Source organism: Ursus arctos, unplaced genomic scaffold (assembly GCF_023065955.2).
Source record: "Ursus arctos isolate Adak ecotype North America unplaced genomic scaffold, UrsArc2.0 scaffold_20, whole genome shotgun sequence".
NCBI classification, from domain to species: domain Eukaryota; kingdom Metazoa; phylum Chordata; class Mammalia; order Carnivora; family Ursidae; genus Ursus; species Ursus arctos.
Window position 1 is genome coordinate 41,941,278 of NW_026622875.1, and position 12,972 is coordinate 41,954,249.

General features: G+C 41.3%; 1 protein-coding gene across 1 annotated transcript in view; it reads right to left on the reverse strand.

Moving 5' to 3' along the window:
• Window positions 1–9,285, reverse strand: part of NEK10 (NIMA related kinase 10) — a 214,918-nt gene extending 205,633 nt beyond the window's left edge. The window contains exon 1 of the mRNA XM_044383351.3: window positions 9,201–9,285. The gene's annotated coding sequence lies outside the window, so the exon portion shown is untranslated. The remainder of the gene's footprint in view (window positions 1–9,200) is intronic.
• Between the last annotated feature and the right edge of the window lie 3,687 nt (window positions 9,286–12,972).

Sequence of the window (12,972 nt, forward strand, 5' to 3'; positions counted from 1 at the left end):
TAAAATAAGCTGTTATAAAGCTTACCACAAAAGGAAGTTCTAACTTCCTTGTACCGACAAAAGGGAGTCCTTATTTCCTTTGATGAATGACAGTTAACCTCCATATTAGATTACAAATTACAGATCTGTCTGTGTTCAAGTACACATTAAAGAAACTGAGAGAACTTTCAGCCCCCTAACTAGCTGGCAATGCAAAACAAAAAATCATTCCCCTAAGTCCTCTCTAAGTCCTTAATCATTTTTCTCAATATTCCATTATAATAGAGGTCCTTCGAAAACAAAGTGGCTAAAATAAGATATAATTTACATAGAGAATTAAAACCAGAAATCAGACTACTGTGTTAAAATCCATTAGTTAGGTGTTAATTTCTTTTTCTTTTTTAAGATTTTATTTATTTATTTGACAGAGAGAGAGAGACAGTGAGAGAGGGAACACAAGCAGGGGGAGTGGGAGAGGGAGAACGAGGCTCCCTGCTGAGCAGGGAGCCCGATGCGGGGCTCGATCCCAGGACCCTGGGATCATGACCTGAGCCGAAGGCAGACGCTTAACGACTGAGCCACCCAGGTGCCCCATAGGTGTCAATTTCTTAATCTTGATAATCGTGCCACGGTCACGCAAGATGCTAACACTGGGGTCGGGGCGGGGGGAGAGAGTTGAGTGAAAGGTAGATGCGAACTCATCGTCCTATTTTTGCACCTTTTCTGTAAGTCCAAAATTATTTCAGAATAACCAAAATGCATTAGCCACTTAAGCAGTTTATTTAATTAAAGTGCTGTGAGAATAGAGAAAATGTTTCCTTTTTACAAAGAATAATTGCACTTAATGTCACAGAGGTACAGTGCTTGGTCTTTTCCAATTGGTTGTGTTTTAGAAAACTATATGTCCTGCACAGAAAGCGTCAAGTTAGATCGGTCAAAATAACTGGAAAATAAAACACGCGTGCACACACACACACACTTTGAAAGTAAAACGATCAAAAAGTCAAGGAACTCCTATAAAAAACATGGCTTGCTTATGCCTGTACCTTTTACAGCTCAAAAAGGGAGTTGGCTTCTCTAAACTGTAGACCCGATTTTATGTGATGTTCTTCAGTGGGAAATAGGTGTGGACCTAGCAGTGCAGAAACAGTTGTTGTATGAAAAACCCTTAGAGAACATCTAATATGAGGCTTCAGGCACCTTCCAGGCCCAGGAAGGGAATGTAAATGAATGACAGGCATAGAGAGATCTAGTCAGAGCTTCAGCCAAACCTGAGAGGGCATACCCTCCCTAAAGGGATTTAAACTCACATTAAAAACAAAGCAAAACAAAGCTCCTGCACGGGACAAATAAAACAGATCTACAGGTCATGGGTTGAAGATCATGATTCAGTGCCCTTCATGGAGCACAAGGGGAAATCAAGGCCCAGGAAGGTAAAAGGTATCCAAGGCCACACAGCACCTTTAAAAGAAGAACAGAGCCCACCCAGTTCACCGGCAGGGTCTAAATCATAACGGCAAGCTCTGGGTAGATGGGAAAGGAAGGACTTGTTGACATTGGCCATTAGCCGAGGGCAAAGGGTGATCTAATAGCAACTGGAGCTTGCATAACTTCACCTCCTGGACCCTGGGGTGCTTGCAAACATCCATTCATTCATCCCGGCTCACTCGTGTGAAATAGGTAGGCGGTGTATTTTCATATCACCATACCGAGGAAAACAGAGACACAGTTGCTACAGAACCTCCATTGGCAGGAATATGTCACCAGCGAAGGGCAAGTATTATCATGGTCTTGCTCCTGAGTCAGGAGACTTGACACCTTCCTTGTGCAAATTGTTTATACTTGAAGCAATTTCCTATCTTATATTTAAACAAGCACTTGAAGGTACAAAGAATAAAAAATCCCAATTGTATTTGGTCTCCCACTCATTCCCGCAAATATTTATTGACCATCTGCTATATGTTAGACACTTCTTTAAGAGTTTGCCCTCATTTTCCTCTGGCCAGTACTAACCCAAGTTGGACCCCTGCTGCTCCAAAGTCAACTAAAGCACGTGGCAACAGATACCATTATAATTTTCTTTTTTGAAGCTTTATTCCCATTCAAACGTATACCTTTCTTGGTAAAGGGAAATAGCTGCAGATATGAACGTAGTTTCTATGGATCCCCTCCACTGCCACTGCATAATGATATCCGTCAGATGTCTGTGTTCATGCCTCCTGTGGCTGCTGACCCAAACCTATTCAAGACATAGTTTGTCACATACCTGTGTTAAAACAAATGGAATCTGAGACCCATATATTACGTAGTCATATTGAAAAGGAAAAAAAAAGGTTCAGATGGTATGAGGGGAAAATTTATATTAACCAATCAATGAAAGTAACTTAAGGAGCACACCAAATTTCTCTTTTCTCATTGACCCCAAACACAGCAATATTACATTCTATTCTCTGTTTTTGTGTGTGAGAGAAAGGTGACAATGATATTCCTTCATTCCTTCAAAAAGTAAGTATTGATCCCCTTATATATGCCAAGCACTGAGGATACTGCACTGAATAAGACACGGTCAAAAATGTCTTACCCCCAAAGTTAACCACTATGGTAATAAATCACGATAATAAATTGAGTCATGGTGATAATATGTAAGTATGGACTCAGCCCAACCCCCTAGACCTTCTAAGGGTGAAGAGAACACTGAGTACACACACTGATGTTCATAACAATTGGAGGCACTACAAGAAACTAGAAGTACTTTTAAGCCATAAAATTAAATTAAGTTTCATTTAGTAACACTTTGTTTTAAGTGCATTTTATTACCTACTATGCTCTGCCTGTGCACAAGACACTTCTGCAAAAAGAATCTATCCACATCTCAGTGTGTGTGAAATCATAAATACATAGGTTAAACAATATGAAACTACTGCTATTGGGCCTTAAAGGGGGGGGGGGCAATTTCTTATGGTACAAGCTCATAGAAGGGATTAAATAAGAACACTAGAAATGTCAAAAAGCAGAGGAAATTAACTTCCAAAGGAAATTACAAATTCAATGAATTTGGGGGAAAGGAAGATCACTGTGGGCTGAAAAGTCATGGAAAGGCTCCTGAACTGGGGAGGTGAAAAAAGGCCAGAAAAATGGGTAGGGCTTGTGAAGAACTTTCCAGGAGAGTGAATGAATAAAGGGATGGAGGCAAATCCCGGAAGTGGTTTGGGGAGACAGCAAGTAGATGAGGTGAACTGAAGCTGAGGAATGTGGAGAGAGGTGAATGACGGTACATGAATGAGTGGCAGCCTCTAAGTCTACAGCCAACTTACGGAACAAAATTGTCACAAATAGTCTCAAAGTACAGCCCTTTGGCATGAATCTCAGAAAAATGGCACCTTTCTCTTCCTCACCCCTTTAGTGGTTTGGCCACTAAATCCTGACTATTTTTCTACAATTTCTAATATGGTCCCTATCTAGTCACTTCTTTCCACCATCATAGCCAACACCCTCGTCTCCCTCATCACTCACTGAACTACAGCAATCCATTCCTAAGTGGTCCCTCAACTTCCATTTACTCCCTCTGCCCAACAACATGAAATCCGTTCTCCACACAGCAACAAAAGCACTCTTTTTATGGTACAACTCTGACCAATTAAGCCTTTGTGGGCTTCCCATTTCTCTTAGAATAACAACAAAAATTAACAAGGGCTATGAGGTGTTAAATGGGATGACGCTTCTGCTGCCCTAGCCAGTTTCCCTCACACCTGGTCTTAGGCGGATTCTGCTGGACACCCCGAGATCTCTACTCCTGAACTCAAGGAACAGGTTGGTATGGGAAGGCCTGGAAGACTCATCTGTCATGTCTCAACACAGGCGTCCATTCTTTAAGGTAATATCCACTGGCCTCCTTGATGGGGCCACGGCTTCAACAGGCACTGCCTTGCAGCACTTAATAAAGGGGCTCAATAAATACACACGTCTGTCTCCTTTAGTTAATATTAACTTGTCAGGGATGGGGATGACAGCCAGTTTGCTCATCCTCAGCATCCAGCACAGCATTGTTTGTTTAGAACAAGAGAAGTAGTCAACAAACTGTTGCTGAATGAATGGATGAATGAATGAGTGAATGAGTGAATGAATGAATGAAAAAATCCCAAGTGAAACATGACTGGAAAGCTCCAAGTATAACTGCAGTATCATCAAGTATGCAGAAAAAAGATAATGGGGATAAAACTATCAGCAAATAATACATTTGCCCCAGCTGACCAGGATCCGGTTGTTACAGAATGTTGGTTTGACAAAAATCTCATAAACACAAGGGAGCCACAGAATGAGATATCCATGTTAAACATGGACTACCTCAAGTACAGAGGAGCAGGACAATACCATTTCCTAAAGATGCGCATTCACATTCATGTCGAGTGTAGCACATATATGTACATTCTAAGAACTCGTGGTCCCCACTGCTGAGACTTCACGGGTTTGAGAATGTGAATTCTTCTGGTTACATCACTAAGAGGTAACCCAAAGGAGCAATGGTGGCGGACGAGACCTGGTTTCCATGTCTACCCACCATATGACCTCAGATAGTTCCAGGACCTCTCTAATTAGTAGTTTCCTCATTTACCACAAAATAAAAAATAACAATATCCCCCATTACAAAGTGGTAGTTGGAACTACATAAAACAAAGCAAAACCCCTTCAGCACTGTTGATAGCTACAGAAATGTAAGTGTTATTTTGATAGCTGTTTGTAAATACTACCATGGGTAATATTACTATTTCTTCAATTTCAAGAGCCCGTCATGCTCATTTTTAATCATTTGTCTATATTCACTGACTTTGATTCGTTGATAATAAAAGACACAAAATGAGAAAAAAAGCTTTATTTTCAAAATCACAAATAGTCCCGATTTTATTTTTTTTAAATCTAATATTATTCAAGGTCTACTGTCATAAGCATTTTGGTGTATTCATTTAATCCTCAAAACGATCCTATGTGGTGGGTGGTGTTAGATCTCCAACTTACAGAAGAAGGAACGGAGGCACTGAGAAGCTAAGTAACTTGGCCAAGATCTCCTATCTAGTAATGAAAGAACAATACTAAGAGCAAATTTTACATGGTGCTTAGGCTATGCCAGTGCCATGCTCAGTGCTTTCCATACCTTAACTCATACAAGTCTCCTAACAAATCTGGAAGGCAGCTACCCGTATTGTCCCCTTTCACAGATGAGTGAACTGAGGCCCACAGAGGTTAAGCAAGGTGTCCAGGTCATACAGCTGGTAAGTGGCAGAACAGGAATTTAAAGCCAAGGAGAGCCTTCCCTGTTAATCTAATGTTATACTAACTCTCGTTTATTGGTGGAATTTTTCCAGCTCTCTATTCACTTAAGTGAATTTTCTAGATAAATGTTTACCACTTAAATAATCAAATATTACTTCATACATACTTTTCTGCAGCTAACAATTTCCCATCTTTCAGAAACAATACACTAAATACTGTGTAACTTTTTCTTGATGGCCCAGGGTCAATATTATGGCTGCTGTGCTTTCTCCATTCTGCCTCCAGTTTTTATTTTAACTTTCATTAGGAAGGTTTTTTAGTTTCTTTTCCAGATATGAGCCAGTGAATTGTCATTTTGTCACTGCTGATTTTGCTAAGGACTGTGAAGCTAGAACCCAGGTCAATTGTAATTATCCCCAATGGAAGATTTAATAAACCCCAGCTTGATGCCAAGTCAATGGACTTGGGTGTATTACCTTTATTATGACTACTGAAATCTCAGCTGAGATGAGTGAGGGTAAGTCTGACCTCTAGATAAGCATGAATAATGATGAGAAATCATCTGTTTCATGCAATGCTCACTTTCATGGGTTTTTTAAATCATCATACACGTCACCCAGATACGGGTATGTTTAATGTTCACTTTCCTACGGAAATAGACCAAGCCTTTCAAAAATGTAAGACTCATTTCCAAATCCAAGCCACACAACCTGTCCCAAGGCAGACACTTTCTATCCCCTTACCCTGCTTTATTTTTACCTGTTTACCTGTCTCTCTCCCCCCAGAAATACAGATAGCTACATTTACATGGTACTTCCTATGTACCCACCACAGCTCTAAGAAGTCTGTCGATATGGATTCATGTAATAAAACAACTCCATTTTACAGGAAAGCGAGGTGCAAAAAATGAAGTAACTTGCCAGAGGTCCCGTATCTGGCCATAGGGGAGCTGGCATTTGAAGCCAGACAATCTGGCTTGAGAGTGTGTGTCCTATGGACCCTGCTCTACTATCCCTGAGAACATAAGGTCTAAAGGAACAGTGACTTTGTTTTGTTCACTGCCAAACACCCGGATGCTCAATAAATATTTATTAACTGTCTGAATGACCTTCTAGCTCCTCTCTGCCTATCCAGGTGCTCACACTCAGTTCAGTCTGACTTCAGCCTCAAAGATGGGCTGGCTCTGACTGGCAGAGTAACATTCTGGCCCCTTCTTTCACCTACTCAAGACTTCACTGATTATCGTTTCTTTTGACCCACCTTACCTGGCACAGTGTCCTAGACCAATCAGAGGGTCAACAAATACTCATCGAGTGGATGAGTGTCTTACCTGTTTTAGAGCTGCTGACAATCAACAAAAGTTTGTGATCAAGTAGGACAGTGTGATCAGTAGGAAGAGGATGTCCTGGAAATTGTACTTGAATGAATTAAAAGATTGATTTATACCTTCTGTGGGCTGACTATGGAAATTTCACAATTCTCACCTTCAGTGTGTTACTTTTTCTTTTTTGTTAAGACATTGTTAGGGCAGCTTTAGGTTTACAACAAATCTGAGAGGAAGGTACAGAGGTTTCTCATCTGCCTCCAGCTCCCACACCTTCATAGTCTCCCCTATTAACAGTATCACTCACCAAAATGGTACATTTTATACCAAGGAGGAACTACATTGGTACATCAGGATCACCCAAAGTCCACGGTTTACCTTAGGGTTCACTCTTGGTGTTGTACATTCTATGGGTTTGGACAAATGTATAATGAGATGTACTCATCACTATAATATCACACGATATTTTCACTGCCTTAAAAATCTTCTGTTCTCTGTCTATCCATTTCTCCCCAACTCCCAACCCCTGGCAACCACTGATGTTTTACTGCCTCCAAAATTTGGCCCTTTCCAGAATGTCATATTGTTGAATTCATACAATATGTAGTCTTTTCAGATTAGCTTCTTTCACTTAGTAATATGCATTTTAGCTTCCTCCATGTCTTATCATGGCCTGATAGATCATTTCTTCTTAGCACCGAATGATGTTCCATTGTCTGGTTGTATCACAGTTTATCCACTCACCCACTAAAAGACATCTTGGTTGTTTGCAAATATTGGCAATTGTGGATTAAACTGTTACAAACATCCATGCGACTATTTCGATTTTTTAAACGTGTGAAAATTTACTAAGTATAAGGCACTGTGGACTTGATATGAATTGTGCACATTTAGTCCTTAAGACAATCGTATGAGATAGGTGCTATCATCAGCTCACTGTACAGATAAAGAAGCTTATTGGAGGCTAAGTAATTTGCCGTGGGTCACTGAACTAAAATGCTGAAGCCGGGATTCAAATCCATGTATCTCTGACTCCAAAGCTTTTCTTTTGCAACCTATGCTGTACTCTCTGTTTCCCACTTGAAACTTACGCCATGTAATAACAACTACCATCATAATGATTATGAAAGATAGACTCTGAGTTGAAATAGTTTGCAATTACGAAGGGTCTTGAAATCTAAGTAAAATCTATAAACTCAACATTCATATTTTATAAGCAAAAGCTTCATTGGCCAGAAACTATTTCTGACTTTTCTGGAACCAAAAAGGATGTCATGAAAAACAGTGACTTCTCATTTCAGAGATTCATTCGCTTAACCAGTATTCGTTGAGCCCCTGCTATGGGCATGGTACTGTGAGAGATACAGCAGATGCTGAGTAAGACAAACATAGCTCCTGCCTTCACAAAGAATGTCCAGAGAAGGGAACAGAAAAGTAATGAGGCAACTCAAAGAGAAAGATTAGGGAGTGAGAACAGGGTTGGGGAGGGTGCAAAAAGTGGAGTTCACTGTGGGCAGTGTAAACAACAGGTGCCATTACCACACAAGGGAGAGAATGTGGCATGTTCTGGGAATGAACAAGATGGAAATGCTGATGGAAGGCCTAACTAAAGAGCTTGAAGTAGGATAACGGAGAATCTTTAGAGGAAACAAAATGCCCATATATATATATATATATATATATATATATATATATATATATATATATATATATAATATGTGTATATTATATATGTATATATTATTTATATATAAATATAAAATTTTTTTAAAGAAAGATCAGTCTTAACTCTCATGGGGAAAATGGTTCCAGACTGCAACCAGGGAAGCTGGATGAGTGCTGAATTTAACCAAGGGACTGGTGGAAACTGTAATATAGTGAGAATGGGGATGGTGATGTGGAAATTGGTTTGCCAGCTATTAATAAGATAAAGGCTTGATCGTTGATGGAAATGCAGAAGAGGTGGTGTCAAAGAATGTGATTTTGGTAACTGAATGGATAGGTCTGCCCAAGATAGGGAACCCAAGGGTGGCAGTCTGATGGGAGTGGCGGGAGATAGCTTCTAGGGTTACACACGTGTGGAGTTAACTGGCAGTTGGATTTGGGGGTCTGGCGTTTGGTGGAGCAGCCTAGGCTGGAGGTGGACGCTTTCCAGTCATCGGCAGACATGTGCTGCGTGAAGGCGTGGACGTGGACAGCCTCACCCACGTGGTGCAGAAAAGCAGAGGGGCAGTCAAAGCAGCATCACAGAAGGGGAAGGCAGAAAAGCGACGCCAGTAAAGACTTTCAGGAATGAGGGTGCAGAGGTATCGGAGAAGACTGGGAGAGACACACTCACGCTGCATGTAACCAAAATAATTCCTTCATCGAACCGAAAGGGCCATCAAACATCGTTGATGGCACCTGCCCACCATCCAGCCGCACGACACCAACCCTTCTGCTAAGAGACACGCTCACAGCGACTCGCCTACCCGCGACAGCCCGCACTCTCTGCCCCTGCCCCATGGCGAGTGAAGCTGACTCCCGGAGGCTTCGGGGCTGCTCCACAAGGACCTGTGGGCATCTCCTTGGAGACCCTGCCTCAAACCGCGCGCCGGCGCAGAGGAACGCCCGCCCCTGCCCCACTCACCGCGCCAGAGGGAGGGTCCCTCCTTCAGGCCAATTTCTAAATCTTCCTCCTCATCGTTTCTGCAGCTGCCACCCGCGGCTCCGGATCGGGGGGCCCGTCCCGCCCACCCCCCCAGCCCACTCCCTGTCCCCTCCACCTCGGGGACACCACTGCCTGCTGCACCGTTGGTACAATCAAATCCTGCTTTAGGCCACCAACCGGCGCTGGCTGAGCCAATGCCAACACCTCTTCTTCCGCTTCGCCGGGGCGCCTCGGCCAATCAGGAACAGCCGTGCTGCGGCGTACCGAGCGCCATAGCGACGGGTGACACCTGCCTCGGGGTTGCCGTAGCAACCACAGAACGCGCAGGTCCTAGCCCCAACGCTGCAAGCCAGAGAGGAGGGAGGTGGTACTTAGGACTGTGCTGCGGCCAGTTCATCCTGACCTAGAGTTACTAGACCGTGGACAGGTTTCCTAAATCCTGTGGATTTTTCTGGACTTGGGTGTGCTCAACTTTTAGCATTTGAAACAAAACGGGTGGGAAAGAGCTACTTCATCTTAGGGTGCTTACTTTCAAGAACTGCTATGGACTAAAAATCAATTCTCTTCCAAAGCAAAGATTAGTTTGAAAGCATCAACGTTACACGCTACATAGCCTTCATATACTGTGATTACATTTTTGGTTACTCAAGCGCAATGCACACCTCAGGTAATGACAATAGAGTGCTGTGAAAATAAAAGTGAACATTCAAGACATCTGTACGGTTCACCTAGCATAGGCAAGTCTCCACCTTTTGTGAAGATCTGAAACTTCTTGAAAAAAAATTGAATTGCATTAAAGTCTTAAAAAGATGAGTCACATTATGAACCTTTAAACAATGAAAAATATCCATGCTCATTCTATGCCAGACCCTATTCCACAACGTCATCTGCTAGTCATTGTTTTTCATCCTAGTTTAGAATTGAAAATGGAGAAAAAAGAAGTTTTCTCAGTTGCCCAGCTAGTTACTGACACACCTGGTAAGTGGTAGAGGCAGGGAAGAACCCACACAGCCCTACACAGTTGTGTAGGTAGTGCCTACAGTTTGAATCTAGAGCCCAGTCTAACCACACTGATGCCCCAGATTTCTTCAAGCATAGGGCCTACTCGATCTCATCTTAGTATTCCTCAAAATGACCACCAGCGCATCAATTAGTACAGTGACTGCATCTCCCAAAACTTGATTTAAAATGCATACATTTAAAATGCATATTTCCCTGATGTTTCTCTGCTTTGAATAATAATGAAAAGTAGGCCCAATGGGATAACACCTGGCGTTGGGTAATTAAAAATATGTATTCTAACCTACAAGAACAAGGTCCCATCTTGGAAATGTAGAAAGGGGAAATGAAAGCCACTCGGGTAAATACAACAGAACTAATTAATTAAACTTCAGAGAACATAAAGCCAGCAGCGTTAATGTTACCAATCAGAAAACAAAAGATGAATTGTGCGGAGTTGAAAAAGTATTCTCTTAAAGATTTTAAATATTTATCAGTGAGATAAAATGATTCCAATTAACTTCTCTTCTTCATCTGAATACTGAATGTGCTTCCCATCTTTCTCTTTCTCAACAAAATGGTAAACTAACGTTTTGGCCTTTCCTGAATAGAAATGAAAGTTGCACAGAAGATTAAGCAAGAAGGACCCTTGCCTCTCAAGGGGACGAGCACTATCCTCTGTACCTGGTAAGGGCCCACACTGTTCTGTGTGATAAAGATCCATGCCCCCAAGGGTCATGTGTGCCTTAAGTTTATGGCTTATGTGGTAGGGCCCAAACTTGAAACACCTAACATCTATCCCCTTTTTATGTTTTCCAATACCCGTTTTGCTACGCTGAAATGATTTCATAGACAATGTAAAAAGTTCAAAAGCAAAATAAAAGTCTTAACTACAACATAAAGAACGAATAAAAGTAATTTAAACAGGTACCAAAATAGGTATACATTTTCAGGATTAACAAGAGGACAAAATCGTTTCCCCAAATTTCTAAGGCATCCAGGACTAAAAAAGGGTATTTAAATACACACGCACACACACTTACACTCGAGGAATGAGAATGATCTTGTAATTGGCAACAGAAGGTTGAGTACAATTTGAAGGAAAAGCAGAACTGAAATCGAGTCTCGAAAGAACGAGAGACAAACTGAAAGAAAGGTTTTCCAGTCAGGAATGTTCTCATTCAAAGCCTAAAGGTAGAAATGTAAAGGTTAGCCATAGAAAGAACTGATACTCAAGAGATCAGATACGCCTTAATGAGCAAGATAAAACAAAATAAGTAAGATTTCCGAGTGTAGGAATAGAAGGTACATTCCTCAATCTCATAAAAGCCATCTATGAAAAGCCTACTGCAAATATTATTCTCAATGGGGAAAAGCTGGAAGCCTTTCCCTTAAGATCAGGAACTCGACAAGGATGCCCACTCTCGCCACTATTATTCAACATAGTACTAGAAGTCCTTGCAACAGCAATCAGACCACAAAAAGGGATCAAAGGTATTCAAATCGGCAAAGAAGAAGTCAAAATGTCTCTCTTTGCAGATGACATGATACTCTATATGGAAAACCCAAAAGAAGCCACTCCCAAACTATTAGAAGTTATAGAGCAATTCAGTAACGTGGCAGGATACAAAATCAATGCTCAGAAATCAGTTGCATTTCTATACATGAATAACGAGACCGAAGAAAGAGAAATTAGGGAATCCATCCCATTTACAATAGCACCAAAAACCATACGTTACCTTGGAATTAACTTAACCAGAGACGTAAAGGACCTATATTCTAGAAACTATAAATCACTCTTGAAAGACATTGAGGAAGACATAAAAAGATGGAAAGATATTCCATGCTCATGGATCGGAAGAATTAACATAGTTAAAATGTCCATGCTACCCAGAGCAATCTACACTTTCAATGCTATCCCGATCAAAATACCGAGGACATTTTTCAAAGAACTGGAACAAACAGTCCTTAAATTTGTATGGAACCAGAAAAGGCCCCGAATCTCCAAGGAACTGTTGAAAAGGAAAAACAAAGCTGGGGGCATCACAATGCCGGATTTCGAGCTGTACTACAAAGCTGTGATCACAAAGACAGCATGGTCCTGGCACAAAAACAGACACATAGACCAAGGGAACAGAATAGAGAGCCCAGAAATGGACCCTCGGCTCTTTGGGCAACTAATATTTGATAAAGCAGGAAAAAACATCCGGTGGGAAAAAGACAGTCTCTTCAATAAATGGTGCTGGGAAAACTGGACAGCTACATGCAAGAGAATGAAACTTGACCACTATCTCACACCATACACAAAAATAAACTCCAAATGGATGAAAGACCTCGATGTGAGACAGGAATCCATCAAAATTCTAGAGGAGAACATAGGCAACAACCTCTACGACATCGGCCAAAGCAACCTTTTTCATGACACATCCCCAAAGGCAAGAGAAACAAAAGATAAAATGAATTTATGGGACTTCATCAAGATTAAAAGTTTCTGCACAGCCAAGGAAACAGTCAGAAAAACTAAGAGGCAGCCCACGGAATGGGAGAAGATATTTGCAAATGACACTACAGATAAAGGACTGGTATCCAAGATCTACAAAGAACTTCTCAAACTCAATACACGAGAAACAAATAAACAAATCAAAAAATGGGCAGAAGATATGAACAGACACTTTTCCAATGAAGACATACAAATGGCTAACAGACACATGAAAAAATGTTCAAAATCATTAGCCATCAAGGAAATTCAAAT